The sequence below is a fragment of the Carya illinoinensis genome, chromosome 15, assembly GCF_018687715.1.
Source record: "Carya illinoinensis cultivar Pawnee chromosome 15, C.illinoinensisPawnee_v1, whole genome shotgun sequence".
NCBI lineage: Eukaryota > Viridiplantae > Streptophyta > Magnoliopsida > Fagales > Juglandaceae > Carya > Carya illinoinensis.
Window position 1 is genome coordinate 41,065,863 of NC_056766.1, and position 13,895 is coordinate 41,079,757.

Genomic DNA, 13,895 nt, shown 5'->3' on the forward strand with positions numbered 1-13,895 from the left:
AATTGTAGTTGGTAATCTCACCTTTGTATGAATTCTTTCGCTTTGTTTGCTAGAGCCTAGCAATAAGCTAGTTGGGGGGTGTGATAAAGTAGTAGAATTGCATAATTAAGTTGCTTAAATGAACGATTTATTTTATCAAATGAGAATTGAGCACTTAACTATGTATCAAATTCTAGTACTTGATGTTAAACTAATTGATGCTAATATTTTATACATAAAATTCTATAATTGTTGCAGGACATTTATGAAAATAATAAAAGAGCATATAGTGCTACGAGCTGGGCGAAGAGTCAGCTGGCATTTCATTTTATCTTTGGGTTTTTACGTCTTGCGGAACATGGAGAGCAAAGCATCATTCGGACATCACATGCATACAGCCGGACTCACACATTCGGACCATGCAGTGGACTCAAATGCACACATTCTGACACCATACATTGGACACATGCAGGACAGCAGAAAAGTGCAGAAAGCATGCAAGAACACACAATACACATGCAGAAAAACAGACAGCAATCATTCGAAATGCACATATGCAGAAAACGTGGACCTACAAACCAACACATGCAAACAATGCAGATCATTCGGACAGAACACCAGCTCACATGCACACATGCAGAAAGCATTCGGACCACATGCTAAAAGCAACTCACGCATGACAGCAACCAACCCACTCGGACAGCAGCCACTCACACCAGTTCACACATACAAAGCAACACATGCAAACATGCAGACCATTCGGACCACATGGACAGCACACATGCAGAAAGTCAGCAGAGATTTCTTTCTTGTTCGGTGGTAACCTTTAGCAGTTGAAGACAGCAGGAGATCACATGGGCTGCCTTTACTTTTCAAACTTGTTTTTATACGGCTGGGAGACTTTTGTTCATGGAGGAGGAGTAGTCTTCGTTTGGCAAGCAGCTGTTTTTCTTGACTTTTACTTTCATTTTTTCTTCTTGCTTTCGGTTTGACAGCAGCAGCTGGAGCAGCTTTTCCGGTTAGTTGGACGTGCAGGAGATGAGTTATTTATTTAGTGGCAGCAGCAGAGAAAGGGAGCAGTTTTTGTTTACTTATTTTCTTTTCGTTTAGAAGCTAGGAGGAGTGCAGTAGCTTAGCTTGTTTTTATTCTTCTTTCTTTTTCATTCGGCTACAGTTCAGTAGCTTAGCTTGAAGCTTTCTTTTGCTTTTCGTTCGGCGTTTGCAGAACAAGAGTTTGAGTCTTTAGTTTTTCTGTTCGGTTGTAGCGTGGAGCATCTTGATCTCTTTTCGTTTTCGGCGTCTGGAGTTTCTTGTTGGTACTTTTGCTGTCATTTACATTAAAGTGCCTCAAGTTTTCAATTTTTAATTTACTTTCCGTTAAGCGTTGATAGAGTTGGAGTTTTCAGTATTTCTTTTTTCTTCCTTTGACTTTTATTTCTTTGGGTTTATTTTTGCTCTCAGATTTTGTTATGGCTTTAATTAGATTAATTTTTATTATTAGAAACATCATGTGTAGCTAATTTCTTAAGCTTGGGTTGTGGAATGGGACGTGATTTGTTTTGGATTCTAGATCGATGCAATATTTTGTTGATAATTATTGATTTCACTATGTTACTAGTCGGATTTAAATTGAAAATAGATTGAAGCTCTTGCTCTTGTTTTGTTGTTGACGTAAGGCACAACAAAAGCTTGAAAATTATCAAGGCTTCTCTCGTTTGTTTGTTAATGTGTGTTCGGCTAGTAAAATAGAAAATCCCTTAGGAAAATATTGCAAAACTTGAGCTTAACCTTTTTATCTTCCGATTATCAATGCCTTGATTGGGTTGTTAATCGAGAAAATTTTCTAGAATCCAAAATAAAGAAAGTCCCAAACCCAACCCAAGTGTTCGTTAATTTGTTTTTTTTTTAGAAACTCTAATTTCAACTTCGATTATCTTTTTGCATCGCATTTGAATTTTATTTTCATCTCTCATACTTGATTCATTTGTTACTCACAAATCTCTTATACGCTTTGATAACCCATTGTCCCTGTGGAATACGATCCTGGACTTATCCTTGATACAACTTGACACTTCTACACTTGGAAGCACATTCGAAACCGAGTCAACCATCTTACCACAAAATTTGGATAAGTGCATTAAGGGTTTTGTGAATGCTTCAGCAAAAATGATTATGGTGGGTTTGGTGAATTCACGAAGATGGCTATGAATGAGAATGAGTACACATGTGAAAATGATGCATGTGTGATGCAAATTAAAAAAATTTTGACACATGAAAATATGCCACAGAGTTCCAACAAGTATTTTAAATACTGAATTTGCACCACCACCCCCAACTTAAATGAAACATTGTCCTCAATGTTTAAAAATCAAAATTGAATGGGGAGTAACTGAAAATGGTAGAATACACCTGATGAGTGACGATGGTAGCTCGCTAAGCATCAAAGATGGTAATCTGAAATGACGAAATGAAATTATCCTGCAATCAAAAACAAAGAAAACAACAACAAACAAAAAGGAAAAGAAAGAAAATAAGAGAAAACAAAAATAAACAAAGCAAAACAAAATAAATAAAGTAAAACATACCTTGGTAGTGTGGTCAAGGTTGATAGACTGGATCCACAAGTGGAATGTCTTCCACTTCCGAAACTTGCCTATCAATTAATACTTTAAGGCGTTGACCATTTACTTTAAAGATCCAACCATCCTTAGGATCTTCTATTTCTACCGCCCCATTTACAAAAACATTCCTTACTAAAAAGGGGCCAGTCCACTGATTGAGCTGAAATATTGCATGTTTTAGCTATTTAAAACCAATGTATTTTAAATTCTTCATGACACTATTATTGGTTTTAAATGAAAAAAATAGTTAATAAGCATAAATACGAGTTGTGATTTTTAATTGATTAATATCATGTTTATGCTTAATTTTATAACTATGATTTAATGGGACAATATTTCCTCACATATATAGTTTATTTGTGATAATCTATTTTTCTTTTAATTTATTTTTGAGTGTTATTTTTATTTTCAGTTCAAATAAAATTCACATGATCCAATTGGAACTGTTGACCATGAAGAGAAGGAAATAAGAGATGTACTTGGGCAACTAAAAATAAAGACAGTGACTTTCTATAGATGCATGAAGATTGCGGTGGACAAATACATACAATGTAAAGTCAAGAACAAGTTTGGCAAAAGAAGAAGTGAAGGAAATGGAGCTGGACGTATACGGAAAGAAAAAGTATTCACATCTTCACATCTGGCGTCTACTTGAGGCAGCAACTTGTTATCTAGCTTTACGTTGATAACAACATTACGGTGCAGTTAAAGTGGACGTACAGGGGAAACAGAAACAGAGATCCATTCTCGGTATTCGGAGTTGCAAAGGAATGGGCTAATTTGTAGTAAGAATCAGTAGTAAAAGAGGCAAATATGTGATGAGGTTTTTGTTCTGCAAGATTCATTGTCCGTCCTTCATTTGCTTTTGCAAACCCTCCCCTCATATTTACAGTCCTGGACCATTGAAATTGGAAAACATCCCACATGTGCTTTCAGAACCAGCATCTGTTCATGAAGCCTCTGATCAGTTACCTGGCGAGGCCATCAAGGTCAAGAAAGATTGCTTATATCTGAAACAACAACAACCAGCCGATCATTGCCTGAAAAGCAGTCTCAGAAAGTCCACTCTCGCTGCCAAAGAGGATCGGAAGAAGAAGGAAACACTCACACGATGCAGCTCACATGCAGCACACGGACACCATGCATGGGAACCACTCACTCGGCAATGAACCTGCAGCAAACAGCAAAACACATGCACATGCATGACAGCTGGAAACTCACACATGCTGCAGCAAGGAAAAGCAAACAGCAACATCCGACAAGTGTGACTGTAGATAGTTGAAAAAATAATTGGATCCGTCCGTGATCCGACAAGTGTGACTGTAGATAGTTGAAAAAATAATTGGATCCGTCCGTGATCCGACAAGTGTGACTGTAGAAAGTTAAAAAAATAGTTGGATCCGTCCGTGACCTGACAAGAGTGGCTGGAGATTTGAAAAAATCACCTGATGTTGTTGAAAAACGTGATTGAAGGCTCCGAGTTTCTAAGAAATGTCATTTCACCGAAATCACATTACTTTTTGACTTGGATGATAGCTCGTCTGGTTCTTTGAGCTATCTCTATAAAATCAGTCCTGAACTTCATCAAATCCGCATCAAGTTTTCTTCTCATCTCTATAACTCATCTGCATTCTTTCAACATTCTCGTTTTTAAACCTTCTATTCTTCTGTCAATGGCTCATTCCTCTAGCATTCCTCTAGATCAATCCATGAGGCATTCTGCATCTCAACCTCCTGTCCTTTCTGCAGCTAACATTAGTGCCATGTTGCAACTAGAGAATAATAGTATGGCTAATAGGTCAGACTCCGATGCCATCTACGACCTGGTGAGTCTTGGGACTCGCTACTCATCCTCCATTGTTGCTTTTTCCCAGCGGGTACAAGCCAAAAACCAAGAGGTTGAAAAGCTTAAAGAACAAATCGTTGTACTTCAACGAATTTCTCAAGAGTCTCACATAAGGGAAGGAATCGAACGGCAGAAGAATAAACAGTTGAAGTCTCTTTTAGATTCTTCATTCCGCTTGCCAGCTCCCATGGCTAAGGATGACCTGATGTTGTATGAAGAGCATGAGCGTCTCAAACTTGAGGCTAAAAACCTCAAGTTTATGTAAAAAAAAAAAAAATTCTTTTACTTTCTTGCTTGTTTTGCATTGTTTGTTTTGTTTTTCTTTCTTTTACTTTTTGTATTTTTAACTTTGACAGAAATCTACTCCTTGTGTACGCTCGAATATCTCAGGTGAATTTTTCCTCTCTGTTTAAACATTTTCATCCCAATATATGTTCTACAGTGTTTATCTTGCTCAAATTCATGTCTGTATAACATACATCATCGAATATTCATTGTTGAACATTGAGGACAATGTCACATTTAGTTGGGGGGAGGGTTTTCTGTTAAAAATGTGTTAAAATCCTTTAAAAAAAAGAAAATAAAAAAAAATAAATAAATAATAATAAATAAATAAATAAAATAAAATTTGTGAGGTGCATTGAAACATAAATGATTAACACACACTTCTGCCATGTTTGTTAGATTTGTGTATCTTGGTGGAATAGTTGAGCTGAATTATTTTGTGAAGATTTATTTTCAACCTTAAGCATAGAACATGACTTATGATGCCTCATATCTTGTTGAGGAGTGACTTGAAACACCGGGATGCGATAATTTACAAAAATGAGAATTAGTATGATTTATATAGAATGAAGGGCAAGTTTTGAAAGAACATTTTGCACATGCTTACACTTGTAGTGTTCCTCATTAATGTTCATTGATTTAAAACAGAAGAAGTAAACTGCAGGACTACCGAGCCTTATATAAAAATAAAAAAAAATTAAAAAAAAAAAAAAAAAAAAAAAACGAAAAGAAAAGAAAACGAAAAAAAAAAATCGTGTAAGTTTTCCTAAATAAAGGGCTAGAAACAGTTACCCAAAACTTTGGGGGTTGAATGATCAACCTTTAAACAGAGTTGGCGTGAAAACTGCTAGTCCCTTAGGCTTTGAGGTATTTAGAATCAATAATGATTAATCTTAAGGTTGAAAAATCCTATGATAAATCATGTTTATTAGTGAGGAACATACAGAGATTTAGCCACACACACATATCTGAGTTCTAAAACATTTGCCCCAATTCTATGTGAACAATTACTGAGACTTTCCTTGTGGATACAACTCATGGTGTTGAGTAGTCACGAATCAATTATTTTGTGAGAATTCAGAATTATGTTTGATTGTTTTTGTTTGAATTTCGAGCTTTATGCAATGTTCATCTCAATTAATTTTCACTATTTTGCTCAAGGATTAGCAAAATGCTAGTTGGGTGGTGTGATTGAGCTGAAATATTGCATGTTTTAGCTATTTAAAACCAATGTATTTTAAATTCTTCATGACACTATTATTGGTTTTAAATGAAAAAAATAGTTAATAAGCATAAATACGAGTTGCGATTTTTAATTGATTAATATCATGTTTATGCTTAATTTTATAACTATGATTTAATGGGACAATATTTCCTCACATATATAGTTTATTTGTGATAATCTATTTTTCTTTTAATTTATTTTTGAGTGTTATTTTTATTTTCAGTTCAAATAAAATTCACATGATCCAATTGGAACTGTTGACCATGAAGAGAAGGAAATAAGAGATGTACTTGGGCAGCTAAAAATAAAGACAGTGACTTTCTATAGATGCATGAAGATTGCGGTGGACAAATACATACAATGTAAAGTCAAGAACAAGTTTGGCAAAAGAAGAAGTGAAGGAAATGGAGCTGGACGTATACGGAAAGAAAAAGTATTCACATCTTCACATCTGGCGTCTACTTGAGGCAGCAACTTGTTATCTAGCTTTACGTTGATAACAACATTACGGTGCAGTTAAAGTGGACGTACAGGGGAAACGGAAACAGAGATCCATTCTCGGTATTCGGAGTTGCAAAGGAATGGGCTAATTTGTAGTAAGAATCAGTAGTAAAAGAGGCAAATATGTGATGAGGTTTTTGTTCTGCAAGATTCATTGTCCGTCCTTCATTTGCTTTTGCAAACCCTCCCCTCATATTTACAGTCCTGGACCATTGAAATTGGAAAATATCCCACATGTGCTTTCAGAACCAGCATCTGTTCATGAAGCCTCTGATCAGTTACCTGGCGAGGCCATCGAGGTCAAGAAAGATTGCTTATATCTGAAACAACAACAACCAGCCGATCATTGCCTGAAAAGCAGTCTCAGAAAGCCCACTCTCGCTGCCAAAGAGGATCGGAAGAAGAAGGAAACACTCACACGATGCAGCTCACATGCAACACACGGACACCATGCATGGGAACCACTCACTCGGCAATGAACCTGCAGCAAACAGCAAAACACATGCACATGCATGACAGCTGGAAACTCACACATGCTGCAGCAAGGAAAAGCGAACAGCAACATCACATGGACAGCACTAACATGCAGTTCACTCGGACAGCAGCAATGCAGGACACCAACTCACTGAACGTGCAGCAACCAACTCAAACATGCAGACCATTCACTCGGACAGCCAACAGCAGGAACTGCACTCACACAATGCACATGCAGCAAGGAAAAACACATGCACATGCAGACCAGCAAAGCAATCATTCGGATGGAACCAACCTGGAAGTTGCAGACGCTGAACAGCAGCAGAAAGACACTCACATGGACGGACAGCACACACTCGGATATCGTTGGAAAGCAACAGAACCATGCACATGGTCTACGGGGTTCCAGCTCTTTTTTTTTTCTCTTTATCATTTTTTTTTTTTTTTGTTATTCTTTTGAGCTAGCTGTAAGCTTACAGACCTCATTAAAACTGGGGGCTTGAAGCTTATTGGAGGAGCAGTGGTCGGGCAGAGTTTAGTTTGAGTTTTTGGACTTGTTTTATTTTCTGTTTAGAAGCTAGTAGCAGCACCACGTAAAGTTTTAGTTTTTGTTTACTTGTTTCACTTTCATTTAGAAGTCAGCAGCAGCAGCACCACGGGCAAAGTTGTTAGTTTTGGAATTATTTTCTTTTCATTTTAGAAGACTAGTGGCAGCAGGAGTTTTTTTTTTTTAGCTTTACTTACTTCTTTCCGTTTAGAAGCTGGAGGGCAGTTTTTGTTTTTGTTGTTTTTTTTTTATTCGGCTACAGTTGAGCAACTAAGTTCTTGAAGTTGCACTTGTTTTCCCGTTTGAGTTTTCTTTCCATATATAGCCGTAGGGCAACCTTGAGTTTATTTTCTTTCTCTTCCGTTTAAGTAGCAGAATTTTCATTTCATTTTCTTTGAATTTTCTTTCTTAATATAGATTGGGCAGTTTTTGTTTTTGCCTACAATGCTTTGTTGTTTTAAGAATTTTCATTAAGTATTAAGAATTGTTTTGGAATTTTTAATTAAGTGTACTAGTTTACTTTATTGCAAGAAGGGTTTGGTAGAGAGCTTTTGTTTTTGTTTTAGTTGGGAAATTTAATTGTTGTTTACTTATTTCATGTTATTTATTTTTATTGTTTCATTAAGCTTTCATTTTAATAGTGATTACAATTGTTATGATTTAATTTGAGAATTTGTGATTTAGATGATAAACCCTAGAATATTGGTTTTATGCATTTTCAATTTTCAATGCATATTTTGATTACTTTCCAATCTAGTTTAATTCTTAATTTAGTTTTATTAATCTCTGAATTTAATCTGTCAGTCATTTACATTCCAATCCGACAATCACAAATCTAAAAATATGAATCTAGTCCATGACTAGTAACCTCTTCCATCCATTGTACATATCATCCTCTTGTTTTCTCTTTGTGAAGTTTTTCACATTTTTCAACAAGTTTAATTTTAAGTAACTTTCCCTGAGGAGACGATCTAGGAATTTATTCCTAATTATTACACGACATCCTCCTGCACTTGGGATAGCATTAGTGCTACTCATTTTTGAGTGAGTCATCCACCTAGACCGAAGTTTTCCTGGGTGCTTATGGAGTCTAGAATCATATAAAAACACTCGATCATTAAGCTTAAACGTTTTTCTCAAAATATTTTTATCATGAAATACTTTCATTTTAGCCTTATAGATTCTAGAGTTCTCATAAGCATCATTTCTCAACTCCTCTAACTCGGTCAACTGAAATTTTCTAAGCTTACCTGCTTCTCCCATATCAAAATTGAAATGCTTGATGGCCCAATAAGCTCGATGCTCGAGCTCCACAGGTAAGTGGCAAGGCTTCCCAAAAACAAGCCTATAAGGTGACATACCTAATGGAGTTTTGAAAGCTGTACGGTAGGCCCAAAGCGCATCAACTAGTCTTAAAGACCAATCTTTGCGATCTGGGTTGACCGTTTTTTCTAAAATTTGCTTAATTTCCCTATTTGCAAGTTCTACCTGTCCACTTGTCTGGGGGTGGTAGGCAGTAGAGATCTTATGTACCACCCCATATTTTTTCATCAAAGCCTCAAAAGAACGGTTGCAAAAATGTGTACCCCGATCACTAATGATAGCACGTGGTGTACCAAATCGAGATAACACATTCTCTTTGAGAAATTTAATTACCGTCCTATTATCATTGCTCCTGCAAGCTGCTGCCTCTACCCATTTTGACACATAATCTACTGCCACAATAATATATTGATATCCAAAAGAAGGAGGAAATGGTCCCATAAAATCAATGCCCCAACAATCAAAAATTTCAATAACTAAAATTGGGTTTAAGGGCATCATATTACAACGGGATATAACTCCTAACTTTTGACATTTTTCACATGAGCGACAATAGATGTTTGCATCCTTAAATATAGTGGGCCAATAAAATCCACACTGCAGAATTTTTGCAGCGGTTTTCTTCATTGAAAAGTGGCCCCCACAAGCTTGAGAGTGACAAAATTCCAAGACGCTAGCAATCTCTTCTCAGGGATGCAACGCCTTAAAATTTGGTCAAGGCAGTATTTGAAAAGAAAAGGATCATCCCAATAGAAATTACGTACCTCAGTTATGAACTTCCTCTTGTCCTGAGCGCTCCAATCCACTGGTATCTCACCTGCAGCCAAATAATTCACAATATGAGCAAACCATGGTAGAGAAGTAATAGATAGTAAATGCTCATCGGGAAAATCATCCCTAATTGGCAGGTGGTCAGAGCTGTCCTCAAATGTGAGCCTCGAGAGATGGTCAGCCACTACGTTCTCCACTCCTTTCTTGTCTTTGATGGTGATGTCAAATTCTTGCAAAAGTAAAATCCATCGTATTAATCGTGCCTTAGCATCCTTCTTTGTAAGAAGGTACTTAAGGGCTGCATGATCTGTAAAAATAATAATAGGAGAACCAATCACGTAAGCACGAAACTTATCCAAAGCAAACACTACAGCTAGCAACTCTTTTTCAGTGGTGGAGTAATTCATCTGGGCACTGTTTAGAGTTCTACTAGCATAGTAAATGACAAAAGGCTTTCCCTCCCTTCGTTGTCCAAGTACAGCACCTACAACAAAATCACTTGCATCACACATAATCTCAAAAGGTAAAGTCCAATCAGGTGGCTGCATTATGGGTGCTGGGGTAAGCTTGCCAATTAGCATTTTAAAGGCCTCTTGACAATCTTGTGTCCACTCAAATGGGGCATCTTTAGCTAGGAGGTCACATAGTGGTCTAGATATGGTGGAACAATTCAGTATGAACCTCCTATAAAACTCCGCATAACCAAGAAAGGATCTCACGTCCTTTACTGTCCTAGGTGTAGGCAACTTAGAGATTAATTCAATCTTAGATTGATCTACCTCTATCCCCCTAGAAGAAATAATATGCCCTAACACAATACCTGAAGGTACCATAAAGTGGCATTTTTCCTAATTCAAAACCAATTCCTTCTCCTCACAACGAGTCAACACCCTCTCTAAATTCAATAAGCATGCATCAAAAGTAGATCCAAAAACAGTCAAGTCATCCATAAAAACTTCCATGCAATTTTCAACCATGTCACTAAAAATGCTCATCATGCAACGTTGAAAAGTAGCAGGTGCATTACACAATCCAAATGGCATTCTACGAAAAGCATAAGTACCAAAAGGACAAGTGAAAGTAGTTTTATCCTGATCTTCTAATGCAATTTCAATTTGATAATAACCAGAATAACCATCCAGGAAACAATAGAAAGGATGACCAGCCACACGCTCAAGAATTTGATCAATAAAAGGGAGAGAAAAATGGTCTTTCCAGGTGGCAGCATTCAATTTTCTATAATCAATGCACATCCGCCATCCAGTCACAAGTTTTGTAGGGACTAGCTCTCCCAGGTCATTCTTCACCATAGTAACACCTGACTTCTTAAGAACAACCTGTGTAGGACTTACCCATTTACTATCAACAATAGGATATATGATTCCTGCATCTAATAGTTTCAATACTTCATTCTTCACCACTTCTTTCATAATGGGATTAAGCCTACGCTGGGGGTCTCTACGAGGGCTAGTTCCTTCCTCCAAATTAATTTTATGAGAACAGACTAGGGGACTAACACATTTTATATCAGTAATGCTCCAACCTAAGGCTGACTTATGCTCACTTAGGATCCGAATTAATTTCTCACCTTGAGATTCAGACAATTCAGATGAGATAATAACAGGAAAAGTATCACCTGGACCAAGGAAAGCATGCTTTAAACCCTTAGGCAAAGGTTTCAGTTCAACTTTGGGTGCTTCCACACTTGAAGGAATTTGTTTTTCCTCTTTCTCAGGCAACTCCTCAAACTTCGGTTGCCAGGCTTGAGTGCCATAATCCTGAGTTCTATCAAAGATAGCACAAATATCAACTACATCAGATGGATTACTTATAGAATCAAACTCAGACTTAACAAGAAAATTCTCAAGGGAGTCAAAATCATGAGCTATAGAAACTCCCCTTTCTATGAGTGAGTCAATCATGTATGTCTGGTGGCTCTCGTCATCATCTTCTGGCTGTCTTGCAATATGGAAGATATTCACCTCGAGAGTCATGTTTCCAAAAGAAATCTTCATGAGCCCATTCCTACAATTAATAAGAGCATTAGTAGTGGCAAGGAAAGGCCTACCTAAAATCACATGAATTTTAGAAGTAGTATCAACAACTGAGCTAGTGTCAAGGATTAGGAAATCAACAAGATAATAAAATTTATCAATTTGAATTAGAACATCCTCTACCACACCCCAGGGTACTTTGACTGAATGGTCAGCCAATTGTAATACCACAGTGGTTGGTTTGATTTCTCCCAACCCCAACTGCAAATAAATAGAATACGGCATTAGATTCACGCTAGCTCCTAAATCTAGCAAAGCTTGCCCAAACTCATGATTTCCAATACTGCATGCAATGGTTGGGCAACCAGAATCCTTGTACTTGGGAGGAATCCGCTGCTCAATTAGAGCACTAACTTGCTCTGTCAGAAATGCTGTATTCTTAACATGGTGCTTCCTCTTGACTGTACACAAATCTTTAAGAACTTTTGCGTAAGTAGGAACTTGTTTAATAACATGCAAAAGAGGGAGGTTAGTTTTTACCTGCTTGAGATTCTCCAAGATTTCATTGTTAGGATCCAAAGTTCGCTTATTTAGTTTTAAAGCTTGAGGAAATGGTACCTTAACTGGGCTCTTTATTACCTTGGCTTCTTTGGGCAGCTCGGCACCACTATTGCTTTGATCCTGTTCCACATCCTCTGATTTGTTCGTTGTTGGGATGTTTAATGACTTGCCACTTCGTGTCACAATGGCATTCACATCCTTCAAATTCTCTTGTGCCATGTGTTGACCATAGGGTACGGATTGAGCTTGAGAAGGAAACTTACCTCGCTCATTCACACTCAAGGAGCTCATCAATTTGGACACTTGGCTTTTTATCTCCTTATTTTCTTCAAAACCTACGTAATCAAAGATTCAAACTTTTGGTTAGTCTTACCTTGTGCCTCAATAAAAGCATGTAAAGTATCTTCTAAGGGGCTCCTAGAAGATGAAGGTGCATGATATGGTGCAGGATATGATCTAGGGGGTTGTGCAGGCAACTGGTTTTCAGACTTCCAGCTAAAATTGGGGTGATTACGCCACCCCGGATTATAGGTATCAAAGAAATGTGTAAAAGGCTTCTTGTACATACCTAAGGTATTACATTGTTCCTCATACATCCATCTCATCTCGACAAATGTGGGACACTCTTGGGCAAGGTGATCTACCCCACCACACACAAAACATGGTCCAAAAGACTCTGCATGATTAGCCACGTGTGTTGGCTTTAAGTCCTTAGTCTTCAACGCATCTAGCTCCCTAGTGAGCATCTCAACCTTAGCCTTTAGGTTATCTTCTTCCCTGATATGGTAAATTCCACCACCATTTGGGTTTCCTGCATGTCGTGACCTATTTGTGCTCTCAGTAGCACTAGGTCCAATCCAAGTGTGAGCTTTTTCAGCAAGCTCATTGAGGTATTCTATGGCCTCATCAGGATCTTTCTGTAAGAACTCACCATTACACATCATCTCCACAAATTGACGCTCTCTAGGTGTAAGTCCCTCATAAAAATAGCTCACTAAGCGCCAATTCTCATACCCATGGTGAGGACACATACTCAATAGCTCCTTAAATCTCTCCCAAGACTGATACAAAGTCTCACTGTCCTTTTATACAAAGGTGGAGATTTGCCTTTTTAAAGCATTGGTCTTATGTTGGGGAAAGTATTTATTAAAGAAAACCTGAGTCATCTCATTCCATGACCCAATAGATCGTGGTCTCAATGAGTATAGCCAACTCTTAGCTCTATCCTTCAAAGAGAAAGGAAAGAACTTAAGTCTCACAATGTCATCAGTTGCATTTTGACTATGAAAAGCCGCAACTACTTCCTCAAACTCCCTAATGTGCACATATGGATTTTCATTTTCCAAGCTATGAAAAGTAGGGAGTAACTGTATCATTCCTGTTTTAAAATCCAATTGGCGAATATTAGCTAGAAACATGATGCATGATGGTGTGGCTGTGCGTGTAGGGTGGAGGTAATCTTGAAGGGTCCTAGTGGGTTGATCTTCGTGTTCACTCATTTTCTCAGAATTAGAAGAATTATTAAACAAATGATCAGAAAAATTAAACTCTGACTCTAACACAGGTCTACAAGCAAACCGACCCAAGGCGTCTCTATACCTGTGCATGCAAGGTAGAGAAAAACGCAACACTAAAAAAAAACTACAAAAAGAAAAAGAAAATAAAATAAAGATGTGATGACTTGCAAAATTTCATATTGCAGAATTTACAAGATCGCTCAAGCGGAGGCTTTTGGCCGCTCGAGCGAATTCAGGCAGATTCAAACGCT

The 13,895-nt window shown here is 37.5% G+C and overlaps 1 non-coding gene across 1 annotated transcript; it reads left to right on the top strand.

Annotated features, from left to right (window-relative positions):
• Positions 1-13,138: 13,138 nt before the first annotated feature.
• Positions 13,139-13,246, top strand: LOC122298027. The gene has a single exon (XR_006239085.1). It is a non-coding gene; the product is annotated as a small nucleolar RNA R71 (small nucleolar RNA).
• The last annotated feature ends 649 nt before the right edge of the window (positions 13,247-13,895 follow it).